Source organism: Pieris napi, chromosome 15 (genome assembly GCF_905475465.1).
Source record: "Pieris napi chromosome 15, ilPieNapi1.2, whole genome shotgun sequence".
Classification (NCBI taxonomy): Eukaryota; Metazoa; Arthropoda; class Insecta; order Lepidoptera; family Pieridae; genus Pieris; species Pieris napi.
In genome coordinates this window covers 11,577,415-11,586,855 of record NC_062248.1, presented here as the reverse complement: position 1 = coordinate 11,586,855, position 9,441 = coordinate 11,577,415, and the positions used below count along the sequence as shown (strand labels likewise).

The 9,441-nt window shown below is 31.8% G+C and overlaps 1 long non-coding RNA gene across 1 annotated transcript; it reads left to right on the top strand.

Annotated features, from left to right (window-relative positions):
* The first annotated feature begins 8,554 nt into the window (after positions 1–8,554).
* Positions 8,555–8,993, top strand: LOC125056633. Its single transcript, XR_007118083.1, has 2 exons — positions 8,555–8,615; positions 8,829–8,993. It is a non-coding gene; the product is annotated as an uncharacterized LOC125056633 (long non-coding RNA).
* The last annotated feature ends 448 nt before the right edge of the window (positions 8,994–9,441 follow it).

Here is a 9,441-nt window from a genome sequence, read left to right as displayed (position 1 = left end):
GATCAATTTAATGGCTCATTAAATGTATTACTGATAACTGTGGCTGATACATTGACAAACATGATGGACGCTAATTAGATCGTTTAACGACTTGTGCACAATATGATGCTCTACATGTAATATATATATTATATATTAAATACGGTTGTATATAGAATATTTATAATTATTCGGGCGGCCGCAGAGCAGGCGGAAAATTATAAACGGCTCAAATATAAGAATCTTTCTCCCAACTTTGATTTTCTGTGGAGTAGAGACTCTTGGGCCGTGGCCGCAAGTGCACAGGCGCTTATTAAAGATTTAAGTTGGGGCCTAGTAGATAGTACCGGTGACCCCAGAGCTTTCCTGGCTCAAAGAATAGGTATCGCAATACAGCGAGGAAATGCTGCCAGCGTTAAAGGTACATTGCCACAGAGACCAAACTTTTTAAATTTGTTTTGATTTTCTTTTTAATAATTTTTATTATTACTTCGTAAGTTAAGAAAATTGTAAATACAGTATACTTGATTGTAAATATGAAATATGTATAATAATATTAAAAATATTAAATTCTCTAGACCGAGTCGGTCCTAGTGGACTCTATTGAGACTTCCAAGTACACGGTATATAAAGTATGTAGATATATAGTGTATGCGCACTCTCTATTTCAAGATCTGTCTAGGGTATGAGGGTGTTCACCACCAACATCCAAATATAGGACTGCCATATAAATTTTAATTTAAATTTCCTCAAAAAAAACGAAATCTTATTTTTCATTACTTTACTACAGACAGTTAAAGTGATCTATTTTTTTTTATAACAGGGGGCTAACGGGCAGGAGACTCATCTGATGTTAAGTGATAAGCCCATAGACTCTCAAGTGCGTTGCCGGCTTTGCTTGAAGGACTCTAAGTCGAATAGGTTCAGTGGGTAGCTGTTTCCACATAGTGATGGTGCGTGGCAAAATCTGCCTTAAGAATCGCTCAGTTGTGGAACGACGGACTTCGACGTGATTTAGGTGGAATTTCGTATTCTGCCTCGACATCACGTCAACGTTGGTTTAATTATTTTTTTTATTCAGTGTTAGCCTAGTGGCTAGAAGGTGCACTCTTCTCTCTGTGGTTGTAGGTTTGAATCACGGCTTCACTTATGGACCATTCTTTGACCATTTAACACTTGCCCATACGGTGAAGGAAAACATCGTTAGGAAACCAGCAGGCCAAAGGCACAAAGACAATGTGAGTCAGGCACTGAATTATCTACTTGCCTATGAGACAAGAAAGTAATCACGTAATAGGTACCGAAATCTGTGGCCAAGACGATGTATATATATTATGCAATAGTGAAGGTCAGTTTCAACCCACTCCGCGATCAATGCACTAAAGGTGAAAGAGCGTCTTTGTCTGGTGTTTGCGATATATTTCCTTTGTTGGAGTATCACATATCAGGTATATGTGTCATTGTCCAAGCTGTATCGATCTTTTTTGACTGGAGTTCTATTTTCTCTGCAACTTAAAGAAATAAAAAATATAACTTAAAAAATATCTAGTGTAGTTTAGTTTAGATAATTTAACTGAAGAACAGCAGTAACCGAGTTTAAGAGCACAATCAACTATGTATCAAATGTACGAGGGACCACACATGGGAAGTTCTTATGAAAATAGTTCAGACGTGTAATTGGGGAACATATAAAAGTACAGAGGAATCGAACATTGATATGAGATAGTTAAAATATTCTGAATATACTTTATACAGCAGCAAAATTGCTTGTAATCCCATAACACATAATATATTTTATAATAATTACATATACAGCGAAGATTACTAATAAACAACTGATATAATATGTAAGAAAGCAAACAGGGCGTGGTTATAATGAATATATGAGTAAAACATACAATATCATTCACACAAAGCTTTGTCGTTTGTAAATGCAACAATGAATAACAGTGTTTATATTTGTTTAGTAAAATAAATGAATAGATTAAATAATAATAATGATAGCCTTTTATTTCAGATACTTTTACACTTAAACACATTTATATTTCTATCTCAGTTTTTTAAGACTTTCGTCCTTTTTCGGCAAAGACCTTGTCTTAATCCTGCCATTCCTGTCTACACTGTTTCACTCTCTGCCATATACCAGCTGTTACCTAAATTTAATTTTTAATTAAGTTTCCTAAATCCACCTTTTATAGGGGGTTACATTAAAATATGATGTACTTAATTACATAAAAAGAGTGCGCCCATACAAAGTATGTCACATACATATGTCACAATAAAACTTCTTTGGCAAACTAATTTTTAAGTCTTGTTCATATTTATACAAATCTAAAACTTTAGATATCCGAGACTTTGGGGGAGAGAAAAAGATATTCAATTATTATTATTATAGGAATTCAATTATTTAATTTTTAAATTTATTTCTTTGTACAATTCATCATTTGAGATTTCAATAAATTATTTTGCATAAAATATAAAATACTAATATTGCATAAATTATCTTTACGAAATTTTAATTTTAAAAATAGAATTTCTAGAAGGTAATTCGCCCTTCTCACACTCTCTTAATCGGTCTCAATCGCTATCTCCTTTTTCTTCGATTTTTTTCGCTGCACATCTTCGTGACATTTTCGTAAAAATTTACCCTCATGCGCCTAAAAACATTTCACTTCGATAATTTCAAAAAATGTTCTACGTTTTATTCCTACGTTTCTGTATAAGAAATTACAGCTAAATTGTTTCCCTAGTCAATCACCAATAAAGTGTAAATGTAGCGAATGAAAAGTGTGAATGCTCTCATTTTCCATCAACTCCAAATCTTGTGAGATTTAACGGCGGATTGGCTCCGAGACTTGGACTAATGGACCACTCACTCTCTTTCTTCGGTCGATTTCATATTAAATGGATATTATTTTAACAAAAAACTAACTTGACTCATTGATGGGTTCTTAAATCTAAGTGACATATCTAAGAATGTTATGTTACACTTTATGAGTGTGGGAAAAACTAAAGGGCTCATTTTGGCTTCAATTGTACGATGATTTCTAATATTGTTTATTACCAGTTCTTCTCTTCCGTTCTACGCCCTTGATTTGTGAACTGGAAATAAATGTAAAATTAGAAGCATTTCATATAAATATATATTTTTTTGACGACCAGTAGTGAACATTGCGTTACCTATATGAATAAATTATTTTGTAACTTGTACACTAAAATATATATATTATTTAACATAACATAGTGTAGAATAATTTAAAACAACTATGTATGTCCTAATCCTAGTATCTTTATTTTAATTAAAGCTACTAGTATGTTTGTCGTTCTTCGGATTTATAAATTTTGTGCTGAATGTTTTGTTACGCTTTGCTTTGGATACATCGAATGTGTTAGTTTATGTTTTATTTTTTAATATTTTTTTATTGTATAGAGATGTATCTGTTTTGTGTCCCAAATAAAGAAATAAAACTAATGTAAGGTTACATAACTTGAGACTATTTAACTTGAGGTTTTTTACGAGTTATGTTTTTGATTTAAATTTTTAAGAGAGCAAATTCTGATGTTTGACACAAACAAGTGCTATTATAAATAACCGCCAGTGAATGTGCAACGTCCCTCATCTGCTGAACAAAAATGCAAGCCGGCGTAGAGAACCTTTGAAAACAGAATGCTTCTCTATTAGCCTCGTAGCTTTGTTTTAGCTTCCTTGTACCCATTACTGTTACAATACAATAACATTATGTTCAACTGTCTGTTATGTTATTTCTTTTAGATGCTGTGATGTTGAAAGATTAGTTATTAAGCTTGGGCAAGCCAGTTTTTACATGGATAAGTTTAATATTCATTTAATACGTCAAAATGTGTAAAAAAAAATTTTCACTGGAAAAAAACAAAATTAACTTCAATTATAATATTAAAAACAAATCCGTTAAAGAAGTTGATTGTGTTCGTGATTTAGGTATAAGGCTTGACTGTAACATGACGTATAATAAACATATTAACACAATAATAATTTATTAATTGCAAGAATATGGTACAAAAATGTGTAAGGTGGTACAATCATAAGTTCGCATATTCTGCCGCACACAATGGCGCGCAAATTTGTCTTTAAAGGAATATTACATTATTATTAGTCATATTTAAAATGTTGAATTGATCAATTCTTATATAATTTGTATCGTACATATCATATTTTAGTAAATTTATATCAACAACAGTGTCTCACGCAATTAATCATTTATTGAATAGTAAATGTTTTCCAAAAGTAGTACGACAAATTGCTTCTTAAAGACTCTAGTCGGAATATCTTTTAATTCTTTTGGTAATTTATAATACTTGACAAAGCCTATAAGCAGCTTGAATTTGTAAGATGTGTGTGAATATTTTTATCATGTCAACTGTAAGAAAGTGCTATACTATACATATGTAGGAGGTGTTCTCAAATATGGTTGCTCGGTATGGTCACCTAGTTACACAGTACACATAGAAAAAAATGAAAGATTCAAAACAACTTCGACAAAAACGACGATTTACTGCTCATACATGACATCATCTCAAATAACATTAATTGCAGGTCACTTCTAGAAAAAGTATTGTAATAATTATAGAGAAATCTCAATTATTGATTCTCATCCCTGTGGAAATCTGAGGTTTCTGACTTCAAAAATAATTTGGGTCCAATTTTCCAAAAATAATAGCGAGCGATATATATGTCAATAAAATTTAACGATTAATATGTTCTATTACATCATTGAGTAACATAAATTATATAATATCGCGTATATCCGTCAGAAAAGTTGTCATATTTCCGCCGCAATTAACACAAAAAAACAATGTATAAATGTACAATGGAACTTCCGTCCAATTAACGACTTTGTTGAGCAAATCCTTTCGGAGCGTTTTTAATTCCTTTTCTGTAACTTCGCAATTAACGAAATTCACACAATCCACCAAATTAGTTTCAGCCGATGTTTCACATTTTAACTAAAATTACACATTGTGCAGAGTTGTTGAACTACTAGAAGAATAAATCTATTCCGTTGTTTTGTTAGATGTACCTAAAACTAAAATGTTCTTTTCACCGTTCTTGCGTTACCGCCAGTAAGAGTTTTAAAAAGTAAGTTCTGTTCTCAGCAATGTTAGCCTAGTGGCTTCAGCGTGAGACTCTCATTCCTGAAGTAGGTTCTAACCCGGGCATGCACCAATGGACTTGTTGTCTTTGTGCGCAAATACAAAAAATAAGTGCGTGCGTACAAAGATGTCAGAAGTGAAACTTCTTTGGCAAAGTAATTTTTGTCTTGTTCATATTTATACAAATCTAAAACTTTAGATTTCGGAGACATAGGGAGAGAAAAAGGAAGATACTTTAGGAATTTGATGACTTTAATTGTCATTAAAATATTATAAGTGTCGAAAATTAATACAAATTATAAATTTATTTCTTCGATAATAAAAACACGTGGCATTTTAATTTACAACTTCAATTTTGTTCCCTATGGAGTAGAGACTCTTGGGCCGTGGGGTTCAAGTGCACAGGCACTAATTAAAGATTTAAGTTGGCGCCTGGTAGATAGTACCGGTGACCGCAGAGCTGGCACTTTCCTGGCTCAAAGAATAAGTCTCGCAATACAGCGAGGAAATGCTGCCAGCGTTAAAGGTACACTGCCACAGGGACCAAACTTTTTAAATTTGTTTTAATTTTCATTTTATTTATTTTTAATTATTTTTATTATAACTTTATAGGTTAAGAAAATTGTAAATACTGTATTTGTGTAAATAAATAAAAGAAATTTAATTTACATTTAAGTTCATCTTGGTAGTGTTTTAACTATTACGTATACCCTACAGCTTTTATTGGAACTTTTACGAAAGCTTCGACTACTTGACTTTTGACCTTCGGGGATAAATTGATTATTCTAGAAAATACGTTGCAGCGGTCTTCCGAATTAATGGAGTTTAAAGGAAACAATATGGAACAGGATGGATTTCAATAATCCCTTACTTCTACAAGAAATAGGTGAAATAGGGACATACATACGTCCGTGAACAGTCACATAAATGTATTTTATAGCGTACGTAACGCCACTTTATCTCGTCTCTAAGTTTTAATGTAATGCCAAACTGTTTTTATGGCTTTTCCAAATGACAGTTAAGTATTGTTGCATGTAAATGTAACATTCTGTTACTTGGAAAGATCTTATGAAGTCTATACCCAAGTACGTTAAAGTTTATATTTGTCTATGGTTTCTGTAATGCTTTTAATCCCTGTTTTTAACACCTTTTTATTTGTCAATATAATTTTGATGGTATATTTTTTTCTCATACATCACACAAGGAGGACCATCAGATATGAAAATATGTTACAGAAAGGAACACATGTGTGAAAACAGGCAAAAGGCTCACCTGATGTTAAGTGATAGCGCCCATGGACACATTGGTTGCCGACCTTTTAAGAATTGGTACGATCGTTCCTTGAAGGACTCTATTTAATTGGTTCTGGTTCGGACATAAAGTTTGGCGCAGAAATTTTAGCTTTTATTAACGAATTACCTTCACCGAGCAAATATTGACAATATTGTAATGCAAAACCGATTGTAACAAAGGATATATATGTCACCGTAAAATTGTAAACACCGTTAGATTGTAATCTATCTCGCGAGATTATAAACTGTCGAAAGATTGTGAGCCTCAACGAACTGCTTACAATTTAACGTATTATTATTCGGTAGTTATATGAAATTGTTGGAAAGTAAAATTAATCTGTAATTGACCAAAGAAGTTTGAATGATAACTAAGTTAGTGTAGTACAATCTACCGAATAATAATACGTTAAATTGTAAGCAGTAAGCTGAGGTTCACAATCTTTCGACAGTTTATAATCTCGCGAGATAGATTACAATCTAACGGTGTTTACAATTTTACGGTGACATATATATCCTTTGTTACAATCGGTTTTGCATTACAATATTGTCAATATTTGCTCGGCTATACCCAAATCATGGACAATGGCTACTTCTACTTAAATTAGACGTTATTCAACTTATACGGATTTATCCTTTACGTATTACAGGAATTTCACAACAGTATGTATTTTTAATATAAATGTGAAAAATTGGATGAAACTCATTTGATTTACTTTAATGTATTTCTTCCTGGCCGATGCGATGGCGATCCTGCATTGAGCTTTTGTATTCAATTTCGATATAGAACTTGAAATATCCGTAGCACTGATGAAAACTTGGGGTCGCCTACATAAAATATTTACTAAAAGATCACTACGATAATAGAATTATGTGTCAGAGTACCTATAATATTATACGAGTATCTATGTTATCTTGAAGAGTGTCTTGTCCTGTGCTAGCTGCAGCAACTCTTCCGCAGTCGCAATACCCGTCCACTCCCTAACTTGCGAAGCCATGACTTTTTCCTTCTACCAACACGCCGTTAACCAGAATTTTACGCATTATAATTAATTGAAGTAGGTGGAAGCGGTTATGGCGTAACACGTGGCCCAGGTACGCAAATTAACACTAGTGGTCTTTATTTAGGAAACCAATTAAATAGGGTCCTTCAAGGAAAGAGTGTACAGATTCCTCAAAGGCCAGCAACGCACTCGCGAGCGCTGTGGCATTAAGAGTGTCCATGGCAGGCGGAATTACTTAAGGCCCTATACCAGCAGGAATTGCTGTGTCAGTGTCTCGGGGTGGACTGCGGGTCGCAGTGGAGAGTTGGAGCACTGAGGTGCGCCGGCCCGTAATAACAGTTAGTTATGTCAAACATTCAATTAATGTTTTAAAAAAAATTGAATATCATGTTCTATATATACATTTTCGTTATAATATAAATTCGAAGTGTCAAAAATTGGCTATGTTTGGGTTTTTCTATCTATTTAAATCGTGTATCGATCTTTCAAAATGGATACATAAACTACTCAACTCCACCATATATTTTTCCATTCCCTACTTCAAGATGACCAAAAATGCTAAGAAACAATTATTTATTTAAAGAAAAACGCTTTTTACCGGATTAAAGTTATGTATTATTATAAATTTAAAATTATGTCAAATAGTTGTAAATTTATAATAATACATAACTTTAATCCGGTAAAAAGCGTTTTTCTTTAAACAATTATTTACTTTTTTGGAGTTTGGCGACCAGGGGGCCTACCATGAACTTTCTTAAAACAATCCAGTTGAGATGCAGTTGAGTTTAGGTACCTAAAGTCAATCGCATTTTTTCGTACCATGACCGCCTATAAGCTGAATCGTATTTGCATCGCAAGACCGAATGAAAGAACGATAATTTTGTTTGTGGTTTCTATGTAAGTTTAGAAATTTAACTGTCAAACTTACTTCGACAGATGTTTCTATAAAAATAAATAAAATATAAAATTATTTTAAATAATTCATCAATTATAATAAGCTATTATGTCTTAATATATATTTATTTAATATAAAACTATTCTTTTGATATATTTTAAATTTAAAGTTTTCTGGTGCTGTGCAGTTGACACTTATTATTTTTAAACGTTTCCTTCAAATTTTGATAGGAGCTTTCAATATATTTGGTGTTTACAAAATTTCGGTTTCATAAATATAGTTTTACAAATTGTTTAACTTATAAAATAATATGATGGGGTAAGTATTGTTCAAAAATTGGTTTATTAAAAATAAATATCTATATCGAAGTGAATTGCTGATATTAAACTCTTTGCATAAGATATTACAATCAACCTATTACTCGAAAATCATCAAGTAAATAATGATAAAAATTGATTCCTTAATATTTTACAAATTCAATTTATACGTTAACTAATTCATATAATATAAATAATTCTATTGTCTTTACAGCTTAAACCTGACAAACTCGCTGAATTGAGAGAAGAAAATATATAAATGAATATATGTTTATATCCAATTGAACATTGCCTGATTCAAGACAAGACAAGACAAGATTTTTCTATCTTGATGGAGTCATCCTAACTAAATAAATACTGTTATTGTAATACTTTCAAATGGCTTATTATTTACACATTATAAATTTGAGAAACACCTCTGTTTTTTTAAAGAAAAAGCAGAGGAGAATAATACAATTCATGAACATAATGAGGAAAAATTTAACTATAATAAATATCTACTAGTGATATGGCATTATTATTTATTGTAAATATGATACAATAGGGGAATTATGTTTTTGTTAGACATGCCTAAATAATTAATTAAAATATTATTGAACCATGTGCAATTATTTGTAGGTACACTGCAATCTTCAATGAGTCAAAGTAGTTAATCTATAATAAATTATAAAATCAATATCTTCGAAGTCGGTAGAAGGGCATTGCCGTCTTGTTTCTCATCTCCGTCGATATTTTAATAATTTATTTATTATCACACTCTCTAAACTCAAAATACCCCAAAATATAAAAATTATATTTTCTTTCATATGTTAGCCATAGTAGATAAA